General features: G+C 37.9%; 1 long non-coding RNA gene across 1 annotated transcript in view; it reads left to right on the top strand.

The window, feature by feature from the left end:
• The window catches only part of LOC120884894 (uncharacterized), a 193760-nt gene that overhangs the window by 17516 nt on the left and 154062 nt on the right, over nt 1–22182 (top strand). Inside the window, exon 2 of the long non-coding RNA XR_005727305.2 lies at nt 7649–7760. This is a non-coding gene — a long non-coding RNA (uncharacterized LOC120884894). The remainder of the gene's footprint in view (nt 1–7648; nt 7761–22182) is intronic.

Below are 22182 nucleotides of genomic sequence, written 5' to 3'. Positions count from 1 at the left end.
AATTCCATAATTTCATTCTTCTTTATGGCTGAGTAATATTCTGTTGTGTATATATACCATATTTTCTTCATTCATTCACCTGTTGTAGGGCACCTAAGTTGGTTCCATAGCTTGACTATTGTGAATTGAGCTGCTTTAAACATTGAAGTGGCTGAATCACTGTGGTATGATAATTTTAAGTCTCTTGGATATAAACCGAGTAATGGGATAACAGGGTCAAATGGTGGTTCCGTTCCAAGTTTTCTAAGGAATCTTCATATTGCTTTCCAGAGTGATTGCACCAATTTGCAGTCCCATCAGCAATGTAGAGTGAAACTTTTCCTCCACATCCTTGCCAACATTTATTGTTGCTTATATTCTTTTCTTGTGGGAGGGATGGGCACCAGGGATTGAACTCAGGGGCACTTGACCACTGAGCCACATCCCCAGCCCTATTTTTGTACTTTATTTAGAGACAGGGTCTAACTTGCTTAGGACCTCGCTTTTGCTGAGGCTGACTTTGAACTTGTAATCCTCCTGCCTCAGTCTCCTGAGCCACTGGGATTACAGGCCTGTGTCACCACACCCAGCTTGTTGTTTATATTCTTGATAATTGCCATTCTAACTGGGGTGAGGTAGAATCTCAGTGTAGTTTTATTTGCATTTCTCTAATTGCTAGAGATGTTGAATATATATATATATATATATATATATATATATATATATATATATATTTTTTTTTTTTTTTTTTTTTTTGGTACCAGGGAATGAACTCAGGAGCACTCGACCACTGAAGGCACTGGGTTTGGTCCTCAACACCACATAAAAATAAAGGTGTCCATCTACAACTGAAAACATTTTTTTTAAAAAAGAAGAATAGTTTTTCTTTACCTATCTATCCCTCTGTCTTCCTGCTTGTTAACTTGCTTATTTAATTTTTTCAATTTTTTATTAATTTTAACTCACAGATTCTTATTTTATTCAATGAGTTATAAATTGGTACTGTTATTATTTACTTTGATGTCCAAATTATCCCAGATTTGATGAGTTGGCACCCCTCCAATGTGGTTCCTGTGTTCTTTTAATATGTCTTCATTTTCTGAGCACTTTCTCACTTTCTGGGACAAAAAAATATTCCAAGTCTAGAATCAGCTATTTTTCAAAAGGACCCTGGTACTCTTTATTTTATTTATCTATCTATCTATTTATTTATTTATTTTAAAATATTTATTGTCTAGATGTAACTGCACAAAATATCTTCATTTTATTTTATTTTATTTTTATTAGCTACACATGACAGTACAATGATGGTGCTTTTTATTGAATGATGATATCAAGTGACATTTAGAAATTAAGATTGTTACAAGTATGCTTCTATGTGCCAATGAACAGAGCCTATACCTACAAATATATAGACATTTAGATAATTTTATATAACATGTAAATTCTGTTTATATTTATATATAAGACCATAATTTCATATAAGAACTCCAGTTCTGATACCACACCACAGTATTCATTCTAGTTTTCATGTTTCCTCATGCTGGAATTCCCTTTTATAACAGTGAAGGACCTCATGTATTTCTGGAGGGAGTATATTGCCACTTTGGAAAAGGTTGACAACTTCTTATAAAGTTAAACATACACTTACCATGAGATCCTATAATCCCAATCCTAAATATCTGTTTTAGAAAAATGAAAACATATGATATATGAATACATGAACTTTAATGTTAAGTTCAGCTTTATTCATATAGGCCTCAAACTGGACACAACAAAGTGTCCATTAAAAGATGAAAAGAGCCAGGTACAGCCTATAATCCCAGCAACTGGGAAGGCCAAGGCAGGAGGATGGCAAGTTCGGGGTCAGCTTTAGCAATTTAGCTGGGTCCTAAGCAATTTGGTAAAATTCTGTCTCAAAGTTAAAAACTATAAAGGCCTGGGAATGTAGCTCAGTGGTAAAACTTGGGTTCCATCCCCAGATCCCCAGTACCAAATAAATATTATACATAAATAAACAAATTGAGATCTATCCTTACAATGGATACTGTTAATCAATAAAAAGCAATGAAATGATGGGGATGGGATTTCAAAAGTATTATGCTCAGTGAAGAAACCAGACTTGAAGTACAACCTACCAAATAATTCCATTTACATAAAAGATTCTAGTAACAGAATACCTCTAATTATTGTCACTGGTCCAGGGATGGGAGAAGGGAATTGACTTCAAAGGACTTCAAAGCAGATAGGAATTTTATGGGGGTAATGGAAATCTTGTGATTATGATGGATGGCTACATTACAGAATACATTTGTAAAACTCATATAACTGTACTCTTAAAATTGGTGAATTTCATTGCATGAAAACTTTATTTCAAAAAAGCTGACCAGGGCTGGGGTTGTGGCTCTGTGGTAGAGCACTTGCCTAGCATGTGTGAGGCAATGGGTTCTATTCTCAGCACTGCATATAAATAAGTAAATAAAATAAAGTTTCATCTAAAAAATATTTTTAAAAAAGCTGACCAAAAAACAGTATCAAAAACCTGAACAGGTACTTTGTAAATGAGAGCATCCAAGCAGGCAATAAACATATGAAGAGGCACACAAATTAAAATCAGAATAAGATACCATTATATACCTATCATTATGTCTAATATTAAAAAAAGATTTAATATACTAAGCATTGCTGAGGAATGGAAGCAAATAGAACTCTGTGCTGCTGGTAAGGATGTAAATTGGTGTATCACTTTGGAAAACTGGCAGCATCTAGGAAAGCTGAATATATATATGCCTAACCCTATGACTGAGTAATTTCAGTCCTTTTCATAGTAGCCAAGATTTAGAAATAGCCCAATTGTTCATCAATAGCAGAATGGATAAATAAATTATGGTAAATCTGTTCAATGCAATACAGCAACAAGAATGGGGGAGCTTCTATTACACATGGCATGGAAGGAGCTTTCAAGCATAATATTGATGAAAGAAACCATGCACCAAAGGGTACATTCATTTGGAGTTTAAGCACATAAGACAGTAAGTTATGGTGATAGATGTGGATACTTGACAATGTAACAGCTGGGTAGGAGCTTCAAGGGATTTCTAGAGGACCAGTGATCCTCCTTGAGCTTCATAGTGGTTACATGGGTGTGTTTCACTTTGTGAAAATTGGTTGAGTCTGCTTTTGTGATTCGTGCCATATTCTTTATTTGTCATGTCCAACAAAATTTTTACTTAAAAAATTGTAAATCACTCTAACGCCTGTACAATAGTCATAACATAGAGATACATAACAAAGAGACATAACCATGTAAATTCTACTAATTTGAATTAGCTTGATCTAATAATAACTTATAAATCAAAATCCAAATACACAAAACAGAAATTTACTTGTAGCACAAAAGCACCTTTCACTTTACAATGCAACACATCAAATGTATGAAAATACAAAAGGATAGCACCACAGCAGATCCATTTCTCAATTCTGTGAATTTATCCTGAGGAAAGAAAGAATTCAACAAAAGCAAAATGCTTGCTATGAATATGTTCTTTTTAAACATTGAGTCTGCTAAGAAAACACTAAAATCAGTCCAAATATCCAACCGCTGGATCAAGATTTAATAAATGATGATGTATAAATACAAGATAATAACATGCATTAAAATGATGAATAGAAGGCCTCTGGAAGCACAAAACATTACTGTAGGTATAATGCTAGGTAGAAAAGCCTTCACGATCGCTTCTCGGCCTTTTGGCTAAGATCAAGTGTAGAAAAGTCTACACGAAAGAGAATGTGTATATTATGATTTTAACTGTGCAAAATTGGACCAATAGGTAATGTGAGCAAATAAAAAACTGTTGTATTGGAGTAGTAAATTTATGATTTGGGGAGAAAAAAACAAGCTAAATCCCCACATCCCCCAAATACTCTTTATTGTTATTTTTAAATTATTTTTATTATCATTATTTTTATTGCAGAAACTAATAAAAAAGACATGTATATAGTCATAGAGGAATAGTTTAGAATTTAAGGAGAGGAAACATAAAGGTTACCGAGATCTTAGGAACAAAGATTTTATCCAGCTCTCTAGGACTCTGCCTCCTGTCCCCATGTGCCTCCACTCAGGGTTCAAGTTATTGGAGGAGAAGATCTTATTAGTCTGGTCTGTTATGTGTCTACCTAGTGCTTTTTTTTTTTTTTTTAATATTTATTAGTTGTTAATGGACCTTTATTTTATTTATTTCTATGTGGTGCTAAGAATCAAACCCAATGCCTCTCATGTGCTAGGCAAGCAATGTACCACTGAGCCACAACCCCAGCCCCTGCCGGGACGGGGGGGGGGGGGGGGGGGGGGGGGGGGGGGCTTTGATTAGCAATCACATCTAAAGAAATGCACTTCCCTAAAGGAAAGGGGTAGCACTGTGACCAGTTGAACAGGGAGTAGAGGGAGCCTGAGCAGACCAAAAAAAAAAAAAAAAAACTGTTCACAAAATCTTAGACCATCTTCTCAATAAATAGAACACTACCATCTTTCCCCCCATATTAAATGAAACTGTGCTTGTTGTGGAAAATGTGCAACATTCAGAAAAGTGTGAAGTAAAAGAGTAATGAAGGAGATAGGCTTCTAGATGTGTAATTATTAGGACACATGGCTTCAGCCTCTTAAGATTCTAGTTAATATTGCCAAAATGCTTTTTTCTGATACTTACAATTTATTAGATTCTCATTTCTTCACACCCTTGATATTCAAGTATTATTATTAGTAACTCTGCCAATTTTTTTTTTCTGGATACTGGGGATTGAACCCAGGAATGCTTTACCACGGAGCTGCATCCTCATACCTTTTTTTCCCCCCACTTTTGATTTTAAGACAGGACTTCACTAAGTTGCTGAAGCTGGCCTTAAATTTATAATCCTCCTGCCTCAGTCTCCTGAATTGCTGGAATTACAGGTATCTACCATCATGCCCACCAGCAACTCTGCCAGTTTCTAGGTGAAAAATGGTACTCCTTGTTTCAGAGTGCCTTTTTAATAGTAAAGTTGAAAAAAACTTCCATATGTTTAGTGGCCACTGCTAATAAGTAAGCATGACAGACCATAAGTCCTTCCTAGAAATATTCATGCATTCATTTAATATTTATTGAGTGCCTATTATAAGTACAAGGACATGTCCCTGTTCCCAAAATGCTTGCAGTCAAGTGAGAGAGTCAGATAAGGAAACAGTTCAGTACATTCTAATCTGAGAAGATATTTAAAAACCAGAGTCAAGAAATAGTTCGATTGTTAATGGAGACCTCAAGTACTTCTCTCTTGCATCAAGTAGAGAGGTGGAGAGTAAGGAAGTATTAAGAGAATCAGACTAGGTTGGTGAGCAAACCAAATCTTACTGGCCTACTCAATACTATTAGGTTATGCCCAATCCTGGGGGGGCAATGGAAAAGCAAGGAACAGTTTTAAATAACACAGAGTGAGATGATCAGACATATGCTTTGAAAAAAAAATCTCCTTTTGGAGAAAAGTGTGGAGAGAGAGCCAGAGAAGGTTCATAACAGAGGCGGCGGATGTGGTTCAGGAAAGAGATGAGGAGGGCTTGATCCAGTGGAGTGGTAGGAAGGATACTGAGAATTGGTTTAGGTTTAAATAGCATCCCTTGTCCCAGCCAAGTCTCTGGAAAAAATAAAGCTCTGTAACAAAGGATTGGCAGGCCGTCTCTAAAATACACTGTTTATTAATTTAAAAAGAAGCTAAAGTGGAAGTCTTTGATGTGAGAGCCAAATGAGATGCTAGTTAAACCCCTAGATCAAAGCAGGTGTCTCTGAGGTCAATGCTGCAGTGTGCCACCTGATACTCTCTTCAGAAATTTAGAACTTCTTCCCCTGGCTGCTTGGTCCTACTAGCAGGTCTCAGCTATCAGACCTCTTTAGGGATAGCTTTGATTAGAGAGAGCCACTAGCCCAAAGTCATGCCCCTTTCCTGGAGTGGCCCAAATCCAAAGACTAATTGGAGCAGGGAAATATAAAGTCTTGATCCCCTAACCCCAATTTGAGATTATTTGAAAAGGTCATTCCAGCTTTGGAGCTCCCCAAAGGACAGCCACATTGAGTCTGAATCTCAGCTCAACTTCTCCCTTTGCCCCATTTTGTTCTTTTCTGTTTCTAATCTAACCTTCCCTTCCTTCCCTTCCCTTCCTTTCCCTTCTCCCCGTTCTTTCCACAGTCGTTGATCCCAGTAGAATTCCCCAATAAAAACTTCTGTATACCAATATCCATGTCCTAATCTGCGTCCCTGAAACCCCCACCTGTGAAACTCTCTGGGGAAGCTGACACCTGGAGGTGCCCCCTGTGGCTAGCAGCCAAGAGGAGGAAGGGTGGCTTAGAACCAGCACGCCCAGTTTGTCCTTTCCACATTCACAAATCATGAGTCACTCCACCTTCCCTGCCATCCAGTGGTGGAATGTGTGGAGAGATACTAGCATTTACACCACCTGGGTTTCTTCAACAAAGTAGGAAAAAACCAGGGTAACAATGAGTGATATTATGGAGCTAGGTTCATTAGGAATTAATGGGTAGGACATAGCTGAGGAAAAATTGGGCCAGTTACGAATTACTCCTGGGTGTTTAGATTTGGGCAATTGAAATTGATGGTAGTACCATTTTCTGAACTAAAAGAAAAAGAAACAAGTTTAGAGGAAACCCTCAATTTGGTTTTAGTGCCTTAGGATGTCAAAGCACAGTTTTTCATTAGGAAGTTAAAGATATAAATCTGGAACTCAGGAGTGTGACCTGGAGTAGTGATATAAATGTGTATATGAGGATATACCAGTGCATCCTCTGATTGCATATCTGTCATTCCACAAGACGGACAGGAAAAAATTACAAAATTAGGAAATAAGAGTTAATTTTAAAAAAAAATCCCAAATGACCTCTAATTAGTGTTTTCAAAGATTTAAGAAGATATTATTTACCTAAAACGAGAGCAAGGATGCTGTAAAAAGAATTATCAGAAGTAAGAGGAATATTGGGAATGAAAAGAATGGTTGTTGACAAGATAAAAATTTCACTGGCAGGATTAGAAGATGAAATTGAGAAAATGTCCGGGAAAGGAGAATGTGAAGGAAAGGGGGACGAACACAAGGATAGTGTAGATGCTATCCAGGCTCATTTTTAATTATTCATTCTTGGATGAGTTTCTGGATCAGTCTTTAGCAGGAAGTTCATATGAGAGGAAGCCAGAGATTTACTGTTAGATTGGTAGAAAGGATCCCGCAGAAGAAGGCAGAAATGGAGTGGGAGGTGAGGAGGGGGATGACTGATGAGGGGCTCCCTGAGAAGACAGGAGGAGATGGAGCCCAAGTTCTGGTGCAGGGTCTCCCCCTAAATGGGAGGGACCCCTTTGTGCAAGATGGAAGAGATATTTGCAGATGCAGATTACCTCAGAGGTGGGGTGATTGGAAATGGGGGGAGTCCTTTTATTTATTTATTTTTCTGTATTTTTTAACTGGTGCATTATAATTGTACTTAATGGTGGGATTATATTTTGGCCAATATCATTCCTGAGTATTTCCCCCTTTTTCTTCCTCCCTCCCTCCTTGGTCCCTTCCCTCTATTCTACTGATCTCCTTTCTATTTTCACAAGATACCCCTTGACCTTTCTTCTTCTTTTTCCTCTCTAGCTTCCACATGTGAGAGAAAACACATGATCCTTGACCTTTAAGGGAGTTCTTTTCTGATGACTTGTGTTTTCCCTATAAAGCATGGACGCCGTGGCCTGTGGAGGTCCAGCAGGTGAGTGTGGTGGCCAGGATGATAGGGAACTTTGAGAAGGGTGAATATTAATTTTTTAAGAGCCTAAAGGAAGGGGTGGGGGGAAAAAAAAGTTGCTTCAGGACATAAGATTGATTACCAGGCTCCCTCAGAGGGCCCAGGCCAGCTGGTGGTCCATACCAGTGGGTGGTTGAGAGTAGATTTTGACCTTCAGCACCAAAGTCAGGGAATCAAGCATTACCATAGGGAGCTAGTGTCTGCATGAAAAGGCGCCTGGATTCTTCTGCAAAGAGAGTTGTATAAACGAAAAATAGAAAAACATCCTCCTGTGAGTCACACATCTCATTTTCATCAGCTCTCTGGTCCTACTTATTTTCCTTTGATGTTTACAATGGGACATGTGATTACATAGGGGGAGAGGTGAAGGGTATAATAAACCAGGCATGCAGGAGAGGGAAGGTCAGAAGAAAGAGTCTGGAAGCCTAAACCTGGGAAGGAACAGCGTGAGCTTTGCTGCCAGCGTCCAAGGTCAGGAGAAAGGGCTTCCTTGAGCTCCCTTCATGGTCGGGTACCCGGCACAGCTGCTCACCGAGGGCATCAGTTAGTTGCAATAGATTCTTTCCCTGCTCTATCTTCAGCATCTACAACAGAGCCTGGCACAGCACAGGTGCAAAATAAATATTTGGTGAATGACTGAAGTCCACAGTCGCTGGCTGTTTTAGACGATTAGCATACAAATGGCTCCTTTTTTTCTCTTCCCCTTCTTTATAAAAAGTTTTCAGGCTGCATTTGGGCCTGCTGGGGCCTTTTCAAAAGACACATAGTCCTGCTGCTGCTCCAAAGACCCACCGCCCACCTCCCAGTCAGAGCTGGGTCTTTCTGTTCTTGCTGGAGAGGGAGGCACAGCTTGCTTTACAAGAAACTCCGCATAGGAAATGGTGCAATCTGGGCTGTTTTTCATCCTCTTTCAACCTCATTTCCTAAGTTAAAGATAGAGAAATTTAAGGAATCTTAGGAATATGAAACTTCTCCAGAAAGATTTTTTATTGAGCTGTGTTTTGGAAGCTGCTGAAATCCTGAAGGGCTGTCAAGGCAGCCAAGAATAAAAGAAAATGAAAAATAACTTAAACAATCCTAGCCAAAGTCTGAAAAAGATATCTAGAGCAGCTGCTATTTTTTTTTCTTTCCCAGTGTGGTTTGCCTTTCCCCCAGTATGTGATTGTTATAGGATTGCTTTTGATTATTTTGAGGTGGAAAAGGAGAAAGGAGGAGGGGATTCAGGGTCTTAGAATAGTCTGATGTGGTTAAGTTGTGCTTTTTAAGTTTTATAATTTCCACAGCTGTCTTCCACATGCTAACTTCTGTTAGGATGCCGCTGACCAGTAAGTAAAGTTTTGATTCATGGTCTTCAGTAGTTTGTTCCTGGCATTCGGGTCCCTCTCCAGGCCCTCTTTTTTCCAATTCGATCTGTCTTTGTGGTCCATGGATTGTCTCTCCAGGGCTTCATTTGTGGTTTGAAGGGCCATTTTGTCTGTCCTATATTTACCCAAAAAGAGTGCAAGAAAAACTCTATGTAATCTGCCAGATGGGCAGGGAACACTTTGCTACACTAAAAATTTTCCAACCATGGTATCCCCAGCTTGCCCTTTTGCTGTGAGCAGTGCACAAGTTGACAAGCATTTCCCCTGAAATCTCAACCTCCCTGCTGCCAAGACAGGCTTGGCTGGTCACCAAAGGCACGGAGGAGACGGGAGGGGGCAGCCTGTAGAGTGCCTGCACCCTCATCCCTGCCCCATTGGGAGGTAAACTGCCCCACAACTGAGCTGAACCCAAGAAGGGAACTGAAACTGATTTGCCCATGGTCAGTCTGGGTGGATATTGAACCCAGACAAAAGCCCAGAATGGTTGCACCCTGGCCCGGCCCAGGGCATGCTTGGCTGAGTCACAGCTCAACCAGGAATGCAGCTAGTCCGGAATGCAAAGCAGGGGCCATGCCTGACACACAACCAGGAACTTAGAAAGGGATAGGTCTTTTTTCAAAATGTAGTAGAGACCTACATACAGAAAAGCTACAAACGATGTTAAAAAAAAAAAAAAAAATCCAACAATACAGATCAATAATTTTTTTTTCTTCTTACCCCCTCTTCCCACTTCCATTTCAGGATCCTCCTTAGGGACAAACACTGAATTCTGTGTGAAGTATGGTTTTTCTTTTCTTTAGATATTTAGATATCTAAATTATTTATCTGCATTTATCTATCTGCATGCATATATATGTATTGTTGTACATGTGGAAGTATGTGTGCATCTGTCTTTTATCTACCTAGATAGAATTTTGCTACTTAAATTGTATCAGATATCAGATAGTGCAGATTATTCTACAACTTGCTTTTTTTATTTTTTTAATCTTAGCCATGACTCTTGGAGATTTTCCTGTGTCACTGTGTTCTAATTCTTTTTAACCACTGCATATTTTTACATAATTCAGATGCACCACTGTTTATGTAACTGTTTCTCTTCAGATGATCATTTATGTTGCTATGTTATAAATTTTTATTACCATGAATAGTACTAGAGTAAATAACTTTATACATGTTTCTTTTTTGCACATCTCCAATTATCTTGCTAGTTCGGGATAACTGAGTCAAAAGAGGGGTGCAAGCCAGGTGTTATGGAGCATGCCTATAATCCCAGTGGCTTCTGAGGCTGAGGCAGGAGGATCGCTAGTTCAAAGCCAGCCTCAACAACTCAGCAAGGCCCTAAGCAACTTAGTGAGACCCTGTCTCTAAATAAAATGTAAAAAATGACTGGGGATGTGGCTTAGTGGCTAAGCACTGCTGAGTCCCCAGTTTAAAAAAAAAAAAAAAAGATGCATCTAAAGAGAGGAGTACTACCTGATCTGTTCTCCCAAAAGCTCAGCAACAGAGCAACAGAACACCTATTTCCCTGCACGCCTGTCAATGCTGGATAGCAACCTTTCTAATTTACTGTCAATCCAATGTATGAAAATAAATCCCCCTATTTTTCTTTGCATTTTCCCCAAAACTGCCTGGTAAGATGGAGTATTTCTTCTTAGTTTATTCATCACTTATATTTTTCCTTTTGGGAGTTGCTTATTCATATTCTTTGTCCATTTTTCTGTTTGTCTTTTTCTTGAAAATATACAAGAGCAAGTCCTTTGCTATTTATTTTACAGTGCTTTCACCCAGTCTATTCCTGGAAATTTAATCTCATTTATAGTTTCCTTTGATGAGTAGAGTTAATGTTTTGATATAGTAAAATTTATTAAACCTACTCTATGACTTAGCATTGTGAGTATTGTTCCAGGCAGCCCTTCCCACCGTTAAGGTCACAAACATGGTCCTACAGTAATTTTGGGTAATGTGAAAATTTTAAACGAGATAATTTTATGGTGGCCCAAGCCTCTATCATCTTTTGTCTGAATATTTGAAAAAGTTTCCTAACTCATCTCCCTGCTTCTTTCATTGCAGTCTGTTCTCTACATAGCAACCAGAGTGATTCTTTTAAACAATTAGTCAGATTATGCCGCTTGAATCAAATCCTTCAGTGGCTTTTCAAGTCATTTCCAGTAAAAACCAAAGTCCTCACAGTGATGCCGTATGTACCCCCGACAGCTATCATATTTCTGGACTCATTTCCTACTACTCTCTTGCTATGCACAGTAGGTTCTCAATAAATATTGGTCAAACACAATGAATAAATTTTATTCTCAGTTCTTTGGGGGGGAAAAACTGAAGAAAGTGCTGGGAATGATACAGGGACACACAAGCTCTCATGTACACTTAGGAAGAATATAAGTTTGTACAAATCTTTGCAGTTTGTAAATATTTAAGAATGAGGCTATCCTTCCCCTAGGCACTTTCTCTTCAAAGTATACACCTGAGATTCTTTTATGTGTGTACAACTCTTTGAAAATGTCGATAGCAGCCTTGCTTGTAATTCCTGGTTTTGAGGCGGAGAGGACATAGAATGAATAAAGAAATGATCATAAGGTGTCCTAAAAAAAAAATCTATCTATCTGCACATTTTACTAACTCAAATGACTATTCACTTTTGTAGAATATCTTTTCTGTTGGGGTTTTGTTTTGTTTTCCTATATATGTTCAATATTCTAAACAGATTTATAGACCTTTTTTTCCTGTCAAAATATTTTTGTATTTTGGGGGTAAGTTCTGCTTGGTATAATGTATTTTAATGGCAGCTGGGCGTGCTGGTGAACACCTGTAATCCTAAGAGCTCCGGAGGCTGAGACAGGAGGATTGTGAGTTCAAGGCCTGACTCAGCAAAAGTGAGGTGTGCTAAGCAACTCAGTGAGTCCCTGTCTCTAAATAAAATCACAAAATATGGCTGAATGTGACTCAGTGGTTGATTGTCCCTGAGTTCAACTCCTGGTACCAAAAAAAAAAAAAAAAAAAGTATTTGAAATGCATTCCTGAATTTAATTTAGAGTTTTTTAAAATTTATTTTTCTGTGGTGCTGAGGATTAAACTAAGAGCTTCTTGCATTCTGTGCAAATGCTCAACCACTAAGCTGTGCCCCAAACCCTATTTAAGATCTTTTTAGTTCTATTCATGCATAGGATACTTGCATACTTGAATACTTCTTTTTAGTTGTTTGTTTTAGGTGTCAGAGCTACACTAGAGTCATATAGTGAGTTGGATAACACTTTCTCCCAATTTGACAGAATAGTTTCTAAATGATGGCTACTTTTTCTTGATTGAAAGTTTGATAAAATTCACTTATAAAAAACTATTTGGGCCTAATATTTTATGAGGGGAAATATATTTTCTTATTGATTTTTAAAATTTGATTTATTACTACTTTTTTAAAAAAATCTATTCAGACTTTCTGTTTTTTTCTTGACTTAATTTTGATAATTTATATTTATTCATAAGCATTTCCACTGTGCCTATGCATCTAGATTTATTGGCATGAGATTTCTAAAAAATAATATTTTCTAAAGAATTAAAAATTTAGCTGGGCCTAGAGTGGCACTCCTGTAATCCCAACAACTTGGGAGGCTGAGGCAGGAGGATCAGAAGTTTAAGGCCAGCCTCAGCAACTTGGTGAAATCCTGTCGCAAAATAAAAAAATAAAAAGGGCTGGGCATATAGCTCAGTGGTAGAACACCCTAGCTTCAATCTTTAATACTGTTAAGTAAATAAATAAATGAAAGATATTCACAAATTTCAGTCATACCCCATGTTCCCTTTTTAATTCCTACTATTTTTATGCCTTCTCTTTTTTCTTGATCAACTTTGATAGAAGTTTATTTTTTTATTATTTTTCAAAACTTATTTTTGGTTTTGTTATTTACCCTTCAGTGTGTGTGTGGTGTGTGCGTGTCTTTTATTCACTTCTTTTCCTTTCTTTATTACTTTCTTTGTCTTTCTTTGAATTTACACATTCTTTTTTTTTTTTTTACCTTATTAAACTGGACACTTGTTACCAATCTCTCTCTCTCTCTCTCTCTTAAAATAGGTGAACTTACTCATCACAGAATGCCCTGTATTCCCTGCACCAGAAGCTCCGACTGGTCATGCATTGAAGCCCCTTTATCTTTTGTACATGCCTCTTAGCTCTGGGTGCCTGTTTTGTTCTGGATTGATAGACCAGTATAGTACTATTTACCAATTTTCTAATTCTTCTTGTACCCACTTCAGAGTTTATCCTACTCATTACTCCTTACTTCTCTTTCCTTTTTTTAAAAAAATTATCAACTACCCTTTTCAATTTCCAGAATTTTAATTGGTTCTATTTAATTTCTGTTTGTGCTTCATAATTATTTTTTATGGATGTCATTCCTCTACTTAGCTCCTTTGAAAGTCTTAAATAGACTCTTTTTTCTTTGAGACAGGGTCTTTCTATAATCCTTCAGTCTGGTCTTGAACTCACAACCCAAGAGATTCTGTTTAGAGCATGCTACTGCGCCCAGCTAAACACAATTTTCAGAGATTCTATTATGATCTTTTTGTCTGGTGTAAATTCTCCATGCGGTTGCTTCTATTTGGGGTTGTCTCTCTTAACATCAATGCTATCTCCTACTTCCTTCTGTCTCTCCAGGCTTAACCTTCCCTGATCCTTGTTTGTAATTATCTCCAGATCAGAAGCAGGTCTTTATCCTATAGTATTGTAGATTCAGTTCTTTTTCCAGGATCAGATTCTGGCTTTGAGATCATCTGATTCCTCCACCCTCCCTAGGCACGAAGATTTGTATAAACCAGTAGACTTCAGCATTGACTTTCAGGGGAGGTAGCCTTATCTCAGCCCTTGATTTCATGTCTTCTGCCTCACATGTGGAATGGTTAGTTCCCGATACTCTGTGTGAGTCTAGCCCCTGCATACCTCTGTTTACTTTTGGCAGAATCCAGCAGGTCTGCATCTTCAGCCTACTAACCATATTGTCTCTGTTCCATTTTTGGTCTGCAGAGATATTTTTGAGTGTGAACATGCCTGACATTTTTCCCATTTTATACATCATCTGTGATCACTGCCATTTTGGATTTCAGTGCTCCTGGAAGTGCCATCTTGGCTGGAAGTCCACTCCCATCATTTTCTTCTCTGCTGTTCATAATCCAGCATTCTCTTGGAAACTGCTCCCTCTGAAGTCATCACTGTTGTTTCCCAATCACCAGTGGTTTTTTTTTTTCCTTCAGCTCTCATTTTCCTTCACTGTGCTGGAGCATCCAACAATGTTGACTGCTCTCAATTTTACTGCTCTCTCCCTTTGGCTGCCATCCTGCTCCACTCTCCTCATTTACAACCTCTTCTGACTCTCCCTTTTTTTTTTTTTTTTAGTTGTAGATGGACACAATATCTTTATATTATTTATTTATTTTTATGTGATGCTGAGGATCAAAGCCAGGGCAAGGCAAGCACTCTGCCACTGAACTACAACCCCAGCCCATGACTCTCCCTTTGCTTTTAAAAAATGCTTTCACTTCTTTCTTTTCATAACCATGGATGTCCTCAAGGCCAAGTCCTTTCCTCTCTGGCTGTACCCTCTCACTGAATTTTATGCATTCACATACTTTTAGTAATCTCTAAGGTAAGTCTTTTGTCTGTATCCCAGGACTTTTCTCCCTGGAACCTAACAGTTACAGAACTGCTAGTGGTGCGTTTCACTTGGGCTGTCCTATCAGATCGCCTCCTCTTTGAACCCTTCAAATTCCGTCACAGATGTCCTCTTCTTCCAGTTTCTAAAGCTCAAAATCACAGCCTTCCTTGATATCTCCAGAAACCAATTAATTGCACATTCTCTTGATCCTCTTTTCTTGAATTTCCTTTCTGGCCACCGCACTGTTCACACACCTGCAGTGATCTGTCATTCCTCTTTGGGACCATTTCAGTATTCTCTCAGGGAAGCAAGACTGTTAAGTGTGGCAACACTTTGATGTGTTTGTATTTGAAATCTGTGATTTGGATTCTCTCACATGCACTCCCAAATAACCTTAACTTATAAATATTCATAACCCCATCCTTTTCTGCTAAGGGGGAAGAACCCTTTGTTGTATGGGCAAAACTTCCAGACTGATATGTTTGTGCTGATCTGCCCTAATGGGTTCATTCAGGAAAGGGGCTAACCTGATTTACAATGGAGCAAGATATATTGCAGAAGAAACCATACATTTGAGCAGAGACTTAAAGGATGAGTAGGAACTATATAGGTAACCCAGGGAGGGGTAGGGTTGAATGCCAGGTAGATGAGGAAGCACAAGTAAATTACAACAGGTGCTTGTGAGTTTTTGTGTGCATTTGTGTGTGGTTGTGTCAGCGTTTACAAAGAGCTGCTATGAACCAGGGAGAGGGAAGAGGGGAGAGATGAGGCTTGACAGAAAAGCTTTGTATGCCAGGTTAAGAAATATGACAGGGGTATCACAGAAGCATTGTTAAGTGGCAGGTGGGGTGACCGAGTCCCACACCTGACAGCATTTCTGGTGTGGACAGCATCTTGCACCAATCAGAACTTAGGGACAAGAGGAATGGGTGTGCCTCGGGCACTCTGATGAGACCGTTCCTGCTGATCTGTGCTGGCTTCATTAGCATTGTTTATGATGTTCTACCTGAGTGAGAGACTCTCCATGGGGAAGGCAAGAAGGGGAACCTCTCAGAAGGTGGCCTCCTGGGATGGTCAGGATGTGTTTGTCAGCTGGGAAGGCAGAATCAAGGTTTAGATTAAAGAGTTGGCATCACAACTAGGGAGATGACTTCATGGGTTGTCAAAGCTGAAGGGGGTCCCAAAGATGGAAATGGAAGCATGAGGTGATGCTGGGATCTCAGCTACCAGGATTTACTGTTCTACTTGTGAAGTTTCTGTGGGTCCTTCAGAGCCCCATTGGAGATGCCAGCTTCACTCTTTTCCTTTAGATTCTGGCTGAAGGCATCTCTTTCTTTGGAAGCTCTATAACTTGTGGTTTTATGTTTTTTTAAAAAATTTTATAGCTTTGTATTCCCTTTGGGTGTAAAATCTCTGAAGACGGTTTTGTTTATCTTTGTATTCCCTCCACCACCTGAAGAAATAATAATTGAACTGAATCTGCACTTTCATGGGAAAAAGTACAGCCTACAGGATTTAATAAATACGAATGTTAAATAATGAAATAGTTCAAGGAATTTGAATATTTCAAAGCTCCATCCACATAAAGGCTGAATAATTCATGCAAATATTTGAGGAAAAGAACAAAAGCTTATCTAATAATTCAGTACGCTGTTCTTCATTTGGCTCCATAAAGGGAGATCCCGTGCTTGGTTTTGGTGGCAAGCTCAGCTTCAGAAGCTTTGAAATGCAAATTAGATCAATTACATCATAATTATATTTGAAAATTAAAAAGAAGCACTTATCCAAAAGGCAAATTCCAAATTTATGCCTTTTCAAAGAAAATGTCATTTGGAAAGAAACTGATTCACACCATGAAATATGTGGCATTTCTTTCGGTTTCCACTGTCTTCTGTAGTAGTGGTGGGCTCATGTGATATGCAGACATGTGCTTAATCAAATTTAGCTTGACTTCTCAAGTTGGGAAAATGTATATGAAGTATTTCTGAGATAAGCAGAGGCACGTTCTTTTTTTAGTACACTTATCTCCTGTGCTGCTGCGTTTGTCTTCTTCCCTTATTTGAAAAATGTGGCTTTGTTTATATAATCTACACATTCCTATTCACTTAGAACAGTGCTAGAATGGTGGGCACCCTATGGAGCTGAATGGCATTTTAGAGTTCTGCTCCTTGTTTCTCCTTTAGTAAAGCACACAGCATAGTTATTTGTATTTGTCTTACAGGACATACCCTCAAGACAACTCTCCTGGGTTTAGGACCTGAGCTCTCGTCTCAATTCTTCTGTTTACTGAGCTGTGTGATGTTCAGCAAATCAGTCAGCCTAAAACGACGATGACTCTCTAATCTAACTATAGTCAACACAGATGTTTGATGATCTCTTTGAACATTGGGGGGAAAATGCCAGTGCCCATAATAAATGTGTACAGCAGTGCCCTGAGTCATATTTTTGAAATATCAGAAGACAGAGGAAGGTCTGTGGGTGCCTTGTTGTGTTTGATGTGAGGTCTGATTGTCTGAAGAAGCACATGTCAAGTGTTGAGGGTCTACAGATACAACCAGAAGTAGTTCACTGAGAAACCCTAATAGAACTTTCTTAATTAAAAGAAACAAACAAACAAACAAACAAAGCAAAACAAGTTTCTAATTTTATTGTAGATAACTTGAGGGACTGAAAATGTTTGGACTCTCACACATTTATTTCTACTAGTAAACACTACGCAAAAGCATTGGTTACAACACAGTGATTTACCAAGATTCATCTTTAAGAAGAGACTTACTTTTAGGAGCTCATTTTAAGGGTTATAGGCTTTTAAAATTAATTTACTTATTGTTTCTTAGTCTTTGTTGTTCTGAGAAGCTTCTTTAGCAGCAGATAAAGAAAATATATGGGACAACCTTTGTGATGCATTAAAATGAAAAAGAAACTCTTACTTTACTAAGAAAAGTCATACTAGATGCAGGAAAAAATAAGCATCCAAAGAACTGCTTATCAAGCGCTAGTGATATGTAATATAAAGACTATTTTTTAAATGTCTTTTAAAATTGATATTTTTAAGATAGAGATTTAAAATTTTCTACTTGTATTTTTATTGCTCTTCTGTAGTACTTGGGATCAAACTCAGGGCCTCATGCATGTCAGGTAACTGTATTACCATTAAGCTACAGCCCCAGGCCTAATTTTATTTTTAATTGAAAAATAATTGTGGGGAATGTTGTGATATTTTGTTATATGTACACATTGTGAGATGATCAAATCAGGCTAATTAATCTATCTGTCACTTGGCATACTCATCATTTCTTTGTGGTGAGAAAATTTCAAATCAAATAAAAAAGATACAGATTTTTAAAATTCTGAGAGAAACAAGAACAATGTATTTGTGACAGGATTTACAAGTCATACATGTTCATATATGTACATATACATATGTGTCTGTATATAATTACATGTTACATTTATATATATATACACACACACATATAAAATACATACTTTTATACGTTAGAGTTCTAATCTTTTCTATTAAAAAAAAAAAGTGCTGTGTTAAGCCAGACATGTGGCACAAGCCTGTAATCCCAGCAGCTGGGGAGGCTGATGCAAGAGGACCATGAGTTCAAAGCCAGCCCCAGCAAAAGTAAGGTGCTAAGCAACTCAGTGAGACCCTGTCTCAAACATAAAATAGGGCTGCGGATATGGCTCAGTGGTCGAGTGCCCCTGAGTTCAATCCCCAGTACCAAAAAAAAAAAAAAAGCTGTGTTAAAAAATATCCAACATTCAGTTAATTCTGAAAAAAAAAAAGTCATATTGTTAATTTGCTTTTTTGTTGTTACTTCCTGTTGGCCCAGCAGTAATGATTCATACAGCATAATGTAATACATGTGATTTCCAGTATTACATGGAAAATTATAAATGACTATATAATTCTGCTATTATTTATTTTTTTAAAATAAATACTCTGTAGTTCAAAGGTGAAATAATAATATAAAATTGAAGATAAAGAATTGAACAGCACTATTTTAAAATATTAAAAAAGAAATCTGAAATAGAGTTTTTGCTTAAAAAAAGTAGAATTCAATAGAAACATTCATCAGAGAACGTGACATCACTGAATAGTAAATATTTTGATCTCAATAATATTAAAACCTTGATAGAATTTATCTCTGCAAAGAATGTAAAATGTAACTGACACTTATCTTCAGCTCAGTAAAACTAAGAAAAGGGGAAAAAAAGAAAAAACTTTTTTTTGTTTTTTAAACTAGCTCATTTTCTCTTTCTGCAAATAGTTCTCTCTGTAAATAGATCAATTCCATTACATATGCTGAAATACATTTTCTTAAATATTAGGCTTCTTTGATAGAAGTATTCTTTTTAAAGTTGGAAATACAAAGCTCTTGATTCTAAGTTTGAAAAGTATAAAAAGAGATATAAACACAAACGAACAAATATTTTTGTGTTATCCCTAATAAAGATAGCAGAATTAGATGAAGAAACATTAGAAAGTTCTCAATGAAGTTTTAATTTCGGGGGGCAGGTACGGGGGATTGAACCCAGGAGCATTCAGCCACTAAGCTACATCCCCAGCCCTATTTTGTATTTTATTTAGAGACAGGGTCTCACTGAGTTGCTTAGTGCCTCACTTTGCTGAAACTGGCATTGAACTCATGATCCTCTTACCTCAACCTTGAGAGCCGCTGGGATTAAAGGCGTATGCTACCACGCCCAGCTTGATGAAGTTTTAATCTAGTAATTTATTGACAACTAATGGAAATTAGTAGAATTCAAGAGTCATGCAATTTTTACAATTATAACATGAGAAAAATGAATAGAATTTTGGTAGAGAAGCTGATTATTTTTGAAATGAAAACTTAAGAACCAAGGAGTAGTTTAGAACAGTCACAATTACCTAGTTAATAGGATCTAATATATGCAAATTATCTTTGCTGTAGGTAGAAAAATTGTTGGGTCTTATTTTCTATAATCCCCCTGAAGAACCCCTATTAAGAAACTGAGTTTCATATTTGAATAATGCTCCTGGGGCAGGTAATAATCTCCGTTTGGGGCTGCAAACATTGGTATTAGAAATCAGTCTATTTGTAAATGTTGAATTCAATTTGACATGAACTTTGTTTTGTTCTCTTGAAATTTATTTTGCTCTCTTGGAATTTATTTTTTTCAACAACAAGTTGATGCTTTCTTGATACATTTAAAAAACATAACACACAGCCCTGTGGTTCTGACTGAACTTTCACCAAGTCTCAGAACTGTACATGGTAAACCAAGAAGGGTCTGGATTAACAGACTCCTGAAAAGGGTTAAGGAGCTCTGAGATTTCCAAGCACATTTACTTCAGTGGTATTCTAGACATTCTTTAGCTGTTGCTTGGCTCATTTCCTTCTTGATAAGATTCTATTTTCCTTTCTCTTCCTCTGTTACTTAATATAGTCCTAAACTATGTTGTAGTCCTCCCAAACCACTGCTTCCGGCAAATATACTCATTATGAGATGACCAGACCACATGTGTTTCTGTTAACTCTGTGCTTCTCACCCCGATTCTGATTTAATAGATTTCATATTTGACACCAGATTTTCTTGCTACTATTCTGACATTGAAACATCAGGCTGACCTTTTCTCTTTGATTCAAGTTTTAGCCATGCTGCAATATTTTTTTTTTACTTTTACTATTTTTTTTTTTTTTTGGTACAGGGTATTGAACTCAGGGGCACTCAACTACTGAGCCACATCCCCAGCCCTATTTTGTGTTTTAGAGAGGAGATCTTCATGAGTTGCTTAGCACTTTGCTTTTGCTAAGGCTGGCTTTGAACTCTAGGTCCTCTTAGCCTCCTGAGCTGCTGGGATTATAGGTGTGGGCCAGTGTGCCTGGCCCACATTGCAATCTTAAAACAATAAATAATTCGTTGACTCCACATTTTTCACCTTGATTTAGTAGTTGGAAGCCTTAGTGAAAAAATAATAAACCTTTTTTACTTTTTCAATATGGTGACTCTCAAGAGAGAGGTGAATGAAGCGATTCCTATTACCTTCTTTTCCCCGGTCCCATCCAGTTCCCTCATAAGGCAGTGAGAGATCTTTGCTGCTTGGATTCCATATGCAAATGAGTAGCTGCAGCCATTGATTCCAAATCTCTCCCTAGCAGTCCCTTTACCACCGAAGGTCAGGAGTTTGTCCCTCTTCCCAGCGCCACTGAAATTCTGCATAATTCCATCTGTGTTAAAATGCTGGAGGTGACTTTTGATTTTGAACTTCCATGGATTTAGACTCCAAATAACCAATATGCAATCAGGCCTCACTGATATTCATTTCCTTCATTTTTCAAATGAAGAAAATAAAGCAGGTAATTGAAAACACACATCTTCTTTGGGACAGCATGAGAAGCCTGTGACACTTCTGGGATTAGGCTGGCCATCTCTCCACCAAGGAGACTGGCAGAAATGAATGTCTACCCAATGATATCTTTGATGCCCATCCCCATGATTCTCGTTTGCTTTAGTTAACTACTGTTTCCCATCATCATTTTAGATGAGGAAATTGAAACTGGATAAAATGTTCAGGAACTAAAGAGCAGGATTCACATAGCAAATTGAAGGCACAACAAAAATTCTCAATAATAAATTCCTGGCTAAGACCAGGAGGAGAGGATTGTGACAGATTCTGGTCTTTGACTACCACATGCTTTCTTCCTATGAGTGCAATTAATCATCTGATTACTGTCAAAGTAATTTAAGTCCAAGTGAGATCATTCTGAAATTCATTAATGCACTTATTGCATACCTTCTGCTTGCAAAGTAATTTCCCTGTTTTGGGAAATTGACAGAAAAAGATAACCCTCTGAGGTGTAGTATTTATACTCTGGTTAGAAAACCAAAAACACTAAAATGACATTAGAAAACTGCATATGACAATTTATTTCCTTCATTCCATCAGAAGATAACACTGTTTTCTCTTTAATGATTTTGCCTTTTCCATAGCATCCCATTACAGTCAAAAGCTCTCTTACTATGGCCCCTCAAAGTAAGATATATTTTGCTTGCAACATGGGGTCAACAAGAATCCATTTCCCCACATTTTCTTGATATATCTTTGCGTTTAACAATTCCTTCTCGTTTCTCTTATATGTCCCATTTCTTCTTGAGGTGAAAACTAGGTTTCAATGGGAGACCTTAGAGATCATTTTGAGCCAGACTTGACTATAGGGTTGGTTGAATACCCCTCCATGAGGCTCATGGTGGGGCCTCAAACACACCATTTCTCTGACTCCTCACTGTGACATCCTCTAGACAGTGAGAATCTTTCCCTCTCCCAGGACCGCATCCTGTTACTCCTCCCTGTGGGATGGGGTGGCCCCAGGA

Source organism: Ictidomys tridecemlineatus, chromosome 12, assembly GCF_052094955.1.
Source record: "Ictidomys tridecemlineatus isolate mIctTri1 chromosome 12, mIctTri1.hap1, whole genome shotgun sequence".
Lineage (NCBI taxonomy): Eukaryota > Metazoa > Chordata > Mammalia > Rodentia > Sciuridae > Ictidomys > Ictidomys tridecemlineatus.
This window is presented reverse-complemented; position numbering and strand designations above follow the sequence as displayed.